Source organism: Lycium barbarum, chromosome 4 (genome assembly GCF_019175385.1).
Source record: "Lycium barbarum isolate Lr01 chromosome 4, ASM1917538v2, whole genome shotgun sequence".
In the NCBI taxonomy this organism is placed as follows: Eukaryota; Viridiplantae; Streptophyta; class Magnoliopsida; order Solanales; family Solanaceae; genus Lycium; species Lycium barbarum.
This window is the reverse complement of record NC_083340.1, coordinates 18,581,126-18,592,121: the sequence shown is the minus strand read 5'-3', so window position 1 is coordinate 18,592,121 and position 10,996 is coordinate 18,581,126.

Here is a 10,996-nt window from a genome sequence, read left to right as displayed (position 1 = left end):
GATTAATTTGGTTACTCACTTAATTAGTCTTTATGGTTTGTATATATTTTGCAAAGGATACCGTGATTCTCCTTAGTGAATCTCTATATTTTGTTTCTTTTCCTCTTATTTTTCCCCTTAATTTCTCAATTGTTGTTAAAATTTATCTTATTGGTTATGTCCGCCTCTATTTATATTTAGTAAGTTGATAATTCAAATGTCCTACATGTTAAGTTTATAATCACAAGATTCAAAGAATATTTTATTATAATATACAAATTTTTAATTTTGAACCACAAGATTCAAAAGTCTATCTTTATTTCTTAAACTCTGTCACTTTAACTAGCCAATCTTTAAGGTTTGTATTTTGTAAATAACTTTTAAAAACATTTTAATTGTTATTATATATAGCAACATATACAAAATGTATGTTATGTATCATCACTTTAGTTATAATTAAAAAAATGATGGAATTAAGTCTTTGAGATGAAAAGAGTCGGGCTTTTTTCTCATTGTCATGACAATGAAAGTTATTCATCGATGTGAAAAAAAAAATTAGTAATAATATGAGGGGAAATTAATATTTTCATTATAGATTTTTTCTTTTAAATTCTTTAATATCTTATATGTATACCGACAGGTTGATATCCATCTCAATTAACTAACTGTTCAGATTCAACTATAAGAACCATTGTTGTATATATTGGATTTTTTAAAAGCAAAACTAATAAAATATTTTTATTAAATTAATTAAAAAATATGTTAATAAGGGGTAAGTTATTTACGTTATAATTTTTTATATTAACAATTATAGATAAAAAGAATTGTTACAAAGAAATCAAAATTAAGATTTAATTAATTTTATCTTGGTTTTGTAAATGAACAAGTAATTTGGACATATATTTTTAGTAATGTGGCCAAGTAATATGGGACGAAGGGAGTAATTCATTTATTAATTCTTAAAGAATGTGAAAACTCGAAAGTGAACAAGTAAAAGTGCACGGACGAAATAAATATGTGTCGGAGAATTAAAATTGAAGTGCATACGTGTATACATGAGAAGAGAATAAATATTCAGTACCATGACATATGTCCACGTGCGATAAAAAAAATAGTTTAGTAATGTGGCCAAGTAATATGGAACGGAGGGAGTACTTCATTTATTAATTCTTAAAGAACGTGAAAAATCAAAAGTTAACAAGTAAAAGTGCACAGAGGAAATAAATGTGTCGGAGAATTAAAATTGAAGTGCATACATATATACATGAGAAGAGAATAAATATTCAGTAGCCAAGTAATATGGGACGGAGAGGGTAAGATGGGAAATATTTAATTAATTTTATCTTGATTTTGTAAATGAACAAATAATTGGACATATATTTTTAGTAATGTGGCCAAGTAATATGGAACGGAGGGTGTACTTCATTTATTAATTCTTAAAGAGCGTGAAAAGTCAAAAGTGAACAAGTAAAAGTGCACGGAGAAAATAAATATGTCGGAGAATTAAAATTGAAGTGCATATGTGTATACATGAGAAAAGAAAAAATATTCAGTACTATGACATATGTCCACGTGGGATAAAGAAGTAGTTGGGTAAAGTGTACAATTTATATAGCTTTCGGTACAAGTATTCATTGATGTGTTAAATGTACAATTTATATAGCTTTTTGTGATGACCCGCCACATCATCATGCCACCTAGGTGCCATTTGGAGCTATTTGTGCCATGTAGATGCTTACATGGAAAAAAAGTCTTGCATGTGTTGGATGATTCTAGAGCTATGGAGATTCTTATGAAGATGCTCTAGATATTTATGGACTTGCTAGAAGATTTCTTAGGTAGACCTTAGAATATTCTAGCCAAGTGGATAATTCTAGAGAAGAGACTTCTTTTTAAATATGTAGGGACTTATACATTAATTATTATTTGCATACTAGTCCCTAGGTGAGTAGTATAAATAGAGGGGCATCCATTTGTAAAAACCATCAAGCAAAACTATTCAAGTTCTCTCTAATACAAAGATTCCTTAGCAAGTTTCTCTTGTCTTGTTTATCTACCATTCTCTTAGCGATTCTAAGTGTAGTAATCTAGTCTGACTTGGCATTGCAAGATAGTGAGCAAGTTGTCAAGTGTTGCACGTGTGCTTAGTTAAAGACTAAGGACGTGACAACGTGGTATCAGAGCGAAGGTTACGACTGGAGGAATCGCAAATGACGGAGAAATCAACACTACTAAAACCCAAGACAACGTCTGTTATATCCCGTATTTTTGAACGTCGGATTATTTGTAAGCTGAGGTGGGGCCCACACGTCAAGATTTTTTTTTGGAACATGTGACAAGTTATATAAATCGCATATGTAAAGTTAAACACAACTCGTGAAGGGCCCTTGGGCCAAATCAAAGTGGAAGCCCTCCAAACGAATATTTTTAAGAAAACGTTTTCGGGTGACCTGACTTCGAGGGGCAAAAACGGTATTATACGTTTGGAATTTGGAAAAATACCAAGAAATAGAAGTTGTAGATAATTGAATTAGCTTTCCAACCCTAGGTCGTGGGTTCCCAGGTGACGTCGGTACAAGGAAATATGGACATTTTAAGGTCGAAAGGTCAGTGGGCTAGGCCCAACTCGGGACCAACCGGGTTGGCCCAAAAAAATAAATAAAAAGGAATTAAGGCCCAAAAGAGATGGGGTGGCCGGCCAACATGGCCCAAGCCCATGGAATTTTATAAATTTCCATGTGCTAAATTAAAATAAAGGACCATATATGAGTCATACTTCATTAGAAGCTTCAAGAGAATTAGACAAGGAGAAAAACAAGAATAACAAGAGCAAGAAGAGCCTATACGGCTTTGGCCAAAGAAAAATTTAGCTCTTTGAAATCTTTCTCCAAAAATTATTTTCTTGTGGTATTTCCACTAATTCAAGGGTCCTTTACAACTTGGTGTAGTTGTTTTGGAAGAAAGGGCATTTGTTTCTTCAAGTTGACAACTTGGTCAAGTGAAGAAGATTGTGGAAAAAGGTAAGAATCAATTAATTTTTCTTATGTTATGAAGTTTGGTTTATGTTGTAGTATGTAGAAATGAGTAGAATTTATGAAAATATGGAAGTTTGCAAAGTGGGTGTGTTTATATGAAGGTGGCCGTGTGTGTGTGTTAATGTATAGATATGATGAGTTGAATTTTTGTGTTGTATTCTAGTTGTGGTTATGGTGGAATTTATATTGGAAATGAAAGTTGAATGAATTTGGTTGAAGTTGGAAATATAGGTGTTGGCCGTGTGATGTATGGAATTGGAATGGAAATTGATTAATTTTGTTTAATGTGTTAGTTGTGTTGTTGTGATCCTTATGATGTAAATGAGGGCTAAATGGTTTAAGTTGGCAATAAAATGGATTGTAGAAGGTTATGTCATTTTAGTGTGATTTTATGATATTATGGAAAATGCAGTTGTGAAAGTATGGATTGATGTTGTTGATCATGAATTTGCAAGTAGAAAATGTGTTTTGATGGTTTTGTTGTATATGTAAGACTTTTGGGTGAAATATGGAATTGATGGAATTATTGAATATTGGATATATGGCTTGGAATATTCTTGGCCTATGTTTGTATGATCTTAAATTAGTGTATGAATATGGAAATATTAATATTGACTTGAAAGTGTAAAGTTGGTTTGGAAGTTGTTACATTATTTGGAAAAGAAGACTATTTATGTTACAATGCGTTTTAGTCGATCATTGATGACTATTGGTATTGTTGTTTGGTATGGTTGTTGCTATTTGAGCCGAGTTGAATCTCGGGGATGTTGTATGTATAGGGGAGATGCTGCCCAAATTTCTGTAGACAAGTATTGATTAAGATTGAACTTTTAAACCTTATGATTAATATTTGGTAAATGTGACCAAATGTAGATTTTGGACGAAACGGGATTTGAATTTGGAGAGGCGTAAGAAGCGAATAAGGTATGTAAAGCTCACCCTTTCCTTCTATTGGCATGTCCTAGATGTATTAGGTTTGAAGTTGGACCTCGGGGACTACTCTACTCTTCGGAATCCGCGTCTAAATTTGCCCCTTTTCCATTCAGTGGAATTGAACTAATTATGTTGCAAATGGTTAGGAAAGTTGTTTAAATACCTAGAACTTGTGTAAATAAAATCTGATTACCTTAAAACCCTCATAAGAGACTCCATAAAGTTTATTACACATACCTTGTGTCCGCCACCTCGTTTGACCCGAGGTGGGCCCACTACTCCCGGATTTTTCTGATTTGTTCCGTTTGACTTGTTCTGAAGTAGAATTCAAAGGAAACTCTTGGTTACCCTTCTAACTACCATATGACGTTTGTTTGAATTATTTTGTTGAGTTCCATAATGCATTTTGAAACATGAAAACGATTTCAGAAAGCTTATTTTGATATAAACCCTCATGACATCCGAAAGGCATACACTATGATTACCGTTCAATCTCTTTTATATGATTTGCCATCTGAGTTATGCTATCGAGATTCTGTAAATGTTATATTTTGATATGTTCAAACAATCCCAAAAGCTTTAATTCGATATAATCCCCCGCGACATCCGAAAGGTACGTGCTATGACTATCGTCTGATTTCTTTCTTAAATGACCTGTCATTCGGATTATTCTGTCGAGTCTTTGTAAATATTTTATGATGCATAAGTTTCTCACTACTCCACTCGTGGATGCCTCAATGCTTCCTTCACTGAGCCCGGGCCAGGATTTGTTATCAAGCGTATTCCACTGCATTGTTCGCCGTGCCTCGATGTGAGGGGGCAGGTATGACATGTACATGGGTCCGGAGTATGATGTGCCATGTACACCTATGTTCTGATATAATATGATATGATATGATATGATGTGGCCATCTGATATGTTATGATATGTTACGGAGCTATTCCCTACTCTGAAGTATGATGTGTTGTGGCGCCAGTGACGGGGTGGCGCCACGTTCTGTTCACCGGGTCCCGTATTGGGGCCGGATTTGGCATATGTTTCTGCATGCATTATTTACGTTTTGTAAGTATACATTTTGATATCCTGGACTTTGCACTCATTCTCTGTATTTTCTGTTCCGGTTATGATTTCGTCTACTGTACTTCATGCTTTACAACTCAGTACATAGAGGTGTCAATATGGGCTGGCCCAGCCCAACCCAACCCAACCCTAAAGGGCCAAAGAATTAAATGAGCTAGGACGGGCTGGCCCTTTTAATTGAAGGGCCTACAAAATGGCAGCCCAACCCAGCCCTAAGCGGGCCGTGGGTTAGGACGGGCCAGCCCTTTAAGTTTTTTCGTCTTCCGGAATAACATTTTCTAAGTGATTTTTGGTACAATTTGAACATGAAACTTATGCAATATGAAATAGAATCTTCTACCACACCATTCTTAAGCAAAATCATATCATAGAAGAAAAAAATTTAAGAGAACAAATATAAATTATTATTTTTTATCACTAATTCAGATCACGTTCAAAAGAAATTAAACATAATATAAATTCTAAGACTAAAAAGTATTACTTTATTTTCTAATTTACTACTTAGAAGTAAGTACATTCTTTTTTAATCATTACTTTTATCTTTTTGTTTAATTTACTTATATATTTTTTAAATTAATTAATTTATTATTCTTTTCTGGCCTCAAGGGCTGGCCTCAGCCCAACCCTTGAGGCCGGCGGGCCAAGAGAGGCTAGGCTTTTGAGCCTCACTTCTATATGGGCCAAAGAAATCCTAGCCCAACCCTACTTAAATGAAGGGTTGGGTTGGGTCGGCCTCGCGGGCCAAGCCCATATTGACAGCTCTATCAGTACATATTCCGTACTGACCCCCTTTCTTCGGGGGCTGCGTTTTCATGCCGCGCAGGTACAGACGACAGGTTTGCTGATCCGCCCGCTTAGGACTTTGTTCTGCTATTTTGGAGCGCTCTTTTATCCGGAGCCTATATTTTGGTATAGTATTCTGCTATTGTATATATGTACGCTATTCAGGGGTACGACGGGGCCCTGTCCCGTCTTATGTTTCTGTTATTACTGTTCGTAGAGGTCTGTAGACACATATGTGGGTTGTGTATATGTTCTGGGAAATACGTATTCTGTGATGGCCTTATCGGCTTCTGTGCGCTACATCTGCTTATGTACGATAGCTTGTGACTCCGTTTGAGTTTATATATTTATGTATCTAATTTATATGTTGGTTTGGGGTTACTGGGTACGTAAGGTGTCCTGCTCGGACAAGAGTCGCGGCCTACGGGGTTGGGTCGTGACAACGTCATCCAGGATGCCGTTGGCAAGAAGGGCCATAACAAAAAGAGGAATGCCGCCAACAAGAGCCAAAAGGTGCTGCCAGAGGTTGTGCCAAATGAAGGGCTTACATCCCAAGAACCATCTACCACTGAGGCGAGCGAGGATGACGTAGAGGTCCTGTCCGAGGACGTCTCGCTCGGTAAAGAGTGGTCTATGAAGGTTAATGTGGGGATGGATGCCATCGACATATTTGGCCAACATTTGGGCAAGATGGAGGGCACTCTTAGCGTTCTTGAGGGGCATACTTTTGAAAAGATTGAAAGCATCCGAAATGACTTGGAGGGGCGTATGCACGCTAAGATTGAGGTAAAACAAACCATCACTGCCTTAGAGAGCAGACTCATAGACGCGTTGAGTACTATCGATGCCATGAAGGAAAAAATAGTGGCACTCGAAGAGTAGGTCAATGTTGGTGTGACCGAGGCAGCCAATAATGTTGTTGTAACGAGGGCGGCTAAGATCGAGGCTCCCAAGCCACCAGTGTTCAAAGGGGTTCGTGATGCACAAGAGGTGGAAACCTTTTTTTGGCACTTGGAGAACTATTTCAGACATGGAAAAGTGAGGGACGATGAGGCCAAGATCAACACCGCTGTGTTGTACCTACCAGAGACTGTCATGCTATGGTGGAGAAGAAAGGTCGCTGATGCTGAGAGAGGTCTATGCACAATTAGCACGTGGGATCAGTGCAAGAACGACTTTAAGCGACAGTTCTTACCAAGTAATGTCTTGTACGAGGCAAGGTGCAAACTTAGGGAGTTAAAGCAAACGGGGAGCATACGAGACTATGTCAAGGAGTGCACCACCCTTACGCTTCAAATTCCTAACCTCACGAATGATGACTTATCATTTCACTTTATAGACGGCTTACAAATTGGGCTAAGCAGGAGTTGCAACGCCGTCAAGTCACAGACATGGACCAAGCCATAGTGGAGGCCGAGTCTTTGATGGACTTCAGGTAGGACAAGCACGACAAAGGCCAAGGCAATGAGTCAAGGGGTAACGATTCCAAAGGTGGGGGAGACCGTGGCAAGAGCAAGGATTCGCAACTCAAAATGCAAAAAATTTCGAGGGTAAGAAGTCAAGTGGTCGTTAGGGCTATGCCGAAAAGAAGGTGCAGAATGAGAAGAAGGGATGCTACTTATGCAGAGGGCCACACAGCTTCGAAAATTGCCCTGACTTGAAGAGCCTTAGCGCTATAGTGCATGAAAGTCACGAGCAGACGCAAGCACAGAGTACGGGAATCGCACAGTTGGGGATGATTAGACTATGTGGCGCTGTCACGAAGCAAGATAGTCAAACCAACGATAATAAAAACCAATACGTGGATCTCACCATCAATAACAAGCCTTCTCGTGCATTGATAGACACTGGGGGGACTCATAATTTTATGATCGAGGCCGCAGCAAAAAGACTAGAGTTGAAGCTCACTCCAGTTAACGCCCTCATCAAGACCGTGAATGTTAACCCAGAAAATGCTTGTAGTGTAGCCATGGAGTTGGTGTCAAATTGGGCGATTGGAAAGGTACGACAAACTTTACCGCCACTACTATGGATATCTTTGACATTGTTTTGGGGCAATAATTCTTTAGACATTGCCACGCGATGATCGATCCCTACCTCCAACGTCTCTTGGTCATAGAGCGAGAAGGCGTTTGCATGGTGCCTACAGTGACTATGTCGCATGGACAGGGCTATGCACAACTTTCAGCTATGCAGCTTGTCAAGGGGATCAAGAAAAAGGAGCCAACGTTCATGGAAACCATTACAAGTTTGGAGGAAGATAACAGTACCTAAGAGACACCACCGCCTTGGATAAATAATTTTCTCGAAGAAAACAAAGATGGTATTTCTAAAGAGCTACCTAAGCGCTTGCCTCTTAGGCGTGAGCTGGATCACAAGATTGAGTTGGAGCATGAACCGGGAAAGGGTCAAGTCATGCATCGATTACTATCACCGCCTCACACGATAGGGAGATTGAAGCTATCATTGACTACCAGGTCAGGCGGAAACAAGGAAAAAAAGGCACTGCCATGTTCCTCATCTATTGGAAGGGGAAATCACCGGAGGAGGCCACATGGGAGCGGTACGAAGACTTGTGGCAGTTTAAGGACAAGATTCGAGAGTTTATACAACAACATTGCGCCGCGGTCGTCGCAAATTCAGGTGGGGGAGAGTGTGATGACCCGCCATGTCATTGTTGACACCCAATTTTGTCCCGCTTTTCCTCCAATTAATTTCTTTAAGCTTGTATTAGGGTTGTAGCAAGGGAAGTGTTGGGAGTCTCGACAGGTAGTCGTGGTCGGCATCGAGGGGACTGGTGGTGGAATGGAGAAGTGCAAGGGAAGGTGGAAGCAAAGAAGATGGCGTATGCGAAGCTGATAGAAAGCAAGGATGAGGTGGAGATGTGGACGAATAAGGAACTTTATAAGATAGCGAGGAAGGAGGCGAAGTCGGCGGTTTCGACGGCAAAAACGGCAGCTTTTGAACGCCTCTATGCTGAACTAGAAGAGAAAGGCGGGGATAGGAAATTGTTCAGGCTAGCCAAGGTGCGGGAGAGAAGGGCGCGCGATGTGGATCAAGTGAAGTGCATTAAAGATGAGCATGGAAAAGTATTGGTAGAGGAGACTCTCATTAAACAGAGATGGCAGTCATATTTTCACAAACTCTTGAATGAAGAAGGGGAGAGAGACATCGTGTTGGGAGATTTGGAGCATACAGGGAGGCGTCACGATTTTGGGTATTGCAGGAGTATTAAGGTTGAGGAGGTTAAGGGTGCTGTCCGTAGGATGCGCAGGGGAAGAACGACCGGACCTGACGAGATCCCTGGGGAATTTTGGAAGAGCGCGAGCTCGGCAGGTTTAGAGTGGCTGACTAGGTTGTTTAATGTCATCTTTAAGACGGCAATGATGCCCGAAGAATGGAGGTCGAGCGTAATGATCCCTCTATACAAAAACAAGGGGGATGTCCAGAGTTGCGAAAACTATAGAGGTATCAAGCTACTAAGCCATACTATGAAAGTGTGGGAAAGAGTGGTGGAGATGAGAGTGAGGAGAGGCGTGTCTATTTCAGAGAACCAGTTCGGATTTATGTCGGGACGCTCAACTACAGAAGCCATTCATCTTGTGAGGAGACTGGTGGAGCAGTATAGGGAGAGGAAGAGGGACTTGCATATGGTATTCATCGACCTAGAAAAGGCTTACGATAAAGTTCCAAGAGAAATCCTATGGAGATGTTTGGAGGCTAAAGGTGTACCTGTAGCATACATTAGGGTGATCAAGGACATGTATGAGGAAGCCAAAACTAGAGTAAGGACAGTAGGAGGGGACTCAGAGCACTTTCAAGTTGTGATGGGGTTGCATCAAGGATCAGCGCTTAGTCCGTTTTTATTTGCCTTGGTGATGGATAGATTGACGCGACAAATTCAAGGTGAGGTGCCATGGTGTATGCTTTTCACGGACGACATAGTCCTGATCGATGAGACTCGTAGCGGAGTTAACGCTAAGCTGGAGGATTGGAGACATACCTTGGAGTCTAAAGGATTTAAGCTGAGTAGGACCAAGACAGAGTATTTAGAGTGTAAGTTCAGTGAGACACCCCAGGAGGTTGGCGTGGAAGTTAGGCTTGGTGCTCAGGCCATCCAAAAGAAATGTAGTTTCAAGTACCTTGGGTCTATCATGCAAGGCAGCGGGGAGATTGACGATGATGTCACACATCGTATTGGGGTAGGGTGGATGAAATGGAGGCTAGCTTCAGGAGTGTTATGTGACAAGAAGGTGCCACCACAACTGAAGGGCAAGTTCTACAGAGTGGTGGTTAGACCGGCTATGTTGTATGGGGCGGAATGTTGGCCAGTTAAGATCTCTCACGTTCAAAAGATGAAAGTTGCCGAGATGAGAATGTTGAGATGGATGTGTGGGCACACTAGGAGCGACAGGATTAGAAATGAGGCTATTCGAGATAAGGTGGGAGTGGCCTCGGTGGAAGACAAGATGCGGGAAATGCGACTGAGATGGTTTGGGCATGTGAAGAGGAGAGACATAGATGCCCCAGTGCGGAGGTGTGAGAGGTTAGCCATGGATGGTTTCAGAAGAGGTAGGGGTAGGCCAAAGAAATATTGGGGAGAGGTGATTAGACAGGACATGACGCAGTTACAGCTTACCGAGGACATGACCTTAGATAGGAAGGTGTGGAGGACCCACATTAGGGTAGAAGACTAGTATATAAGTCTCGTTATCTTTCCTTATTAGTAGGCGCATTAGCGCATTATAATTTCTTGTGTTTTGATTTATGTTATTATTTGCTACTTTCTGTACTTTGATTACTCTATTTTATCTGTGCCGCTTTCGTGATTTGCATTTCCATATCGCTTTGAATTCCTTGATTATCCTGTTTTACTGTGTCGCTTGCATTATTTCATTGCAATATCGTTTTAAATCTTTTAACCTTATCTGACCCCCTTTTTATGCTTCTATTGAGCCGAGGGTCTCTCGGAAACAGCCATCCTACCTTGGTAGGAGTAAGGTCTGCGTACATTATACCCTCCCCAGACCCCAAGATGTGGGATTTCACTGGGCTGTTGTTGTTGTTGTTGTTGTTGTTCCTAGTCATTAATAATGTATTTTTACCTATTATGATTATTACTATTTTACTACTACTATTATATTATTTTTTGGTATTATTACTACTATAATAGTCATTATGCTAA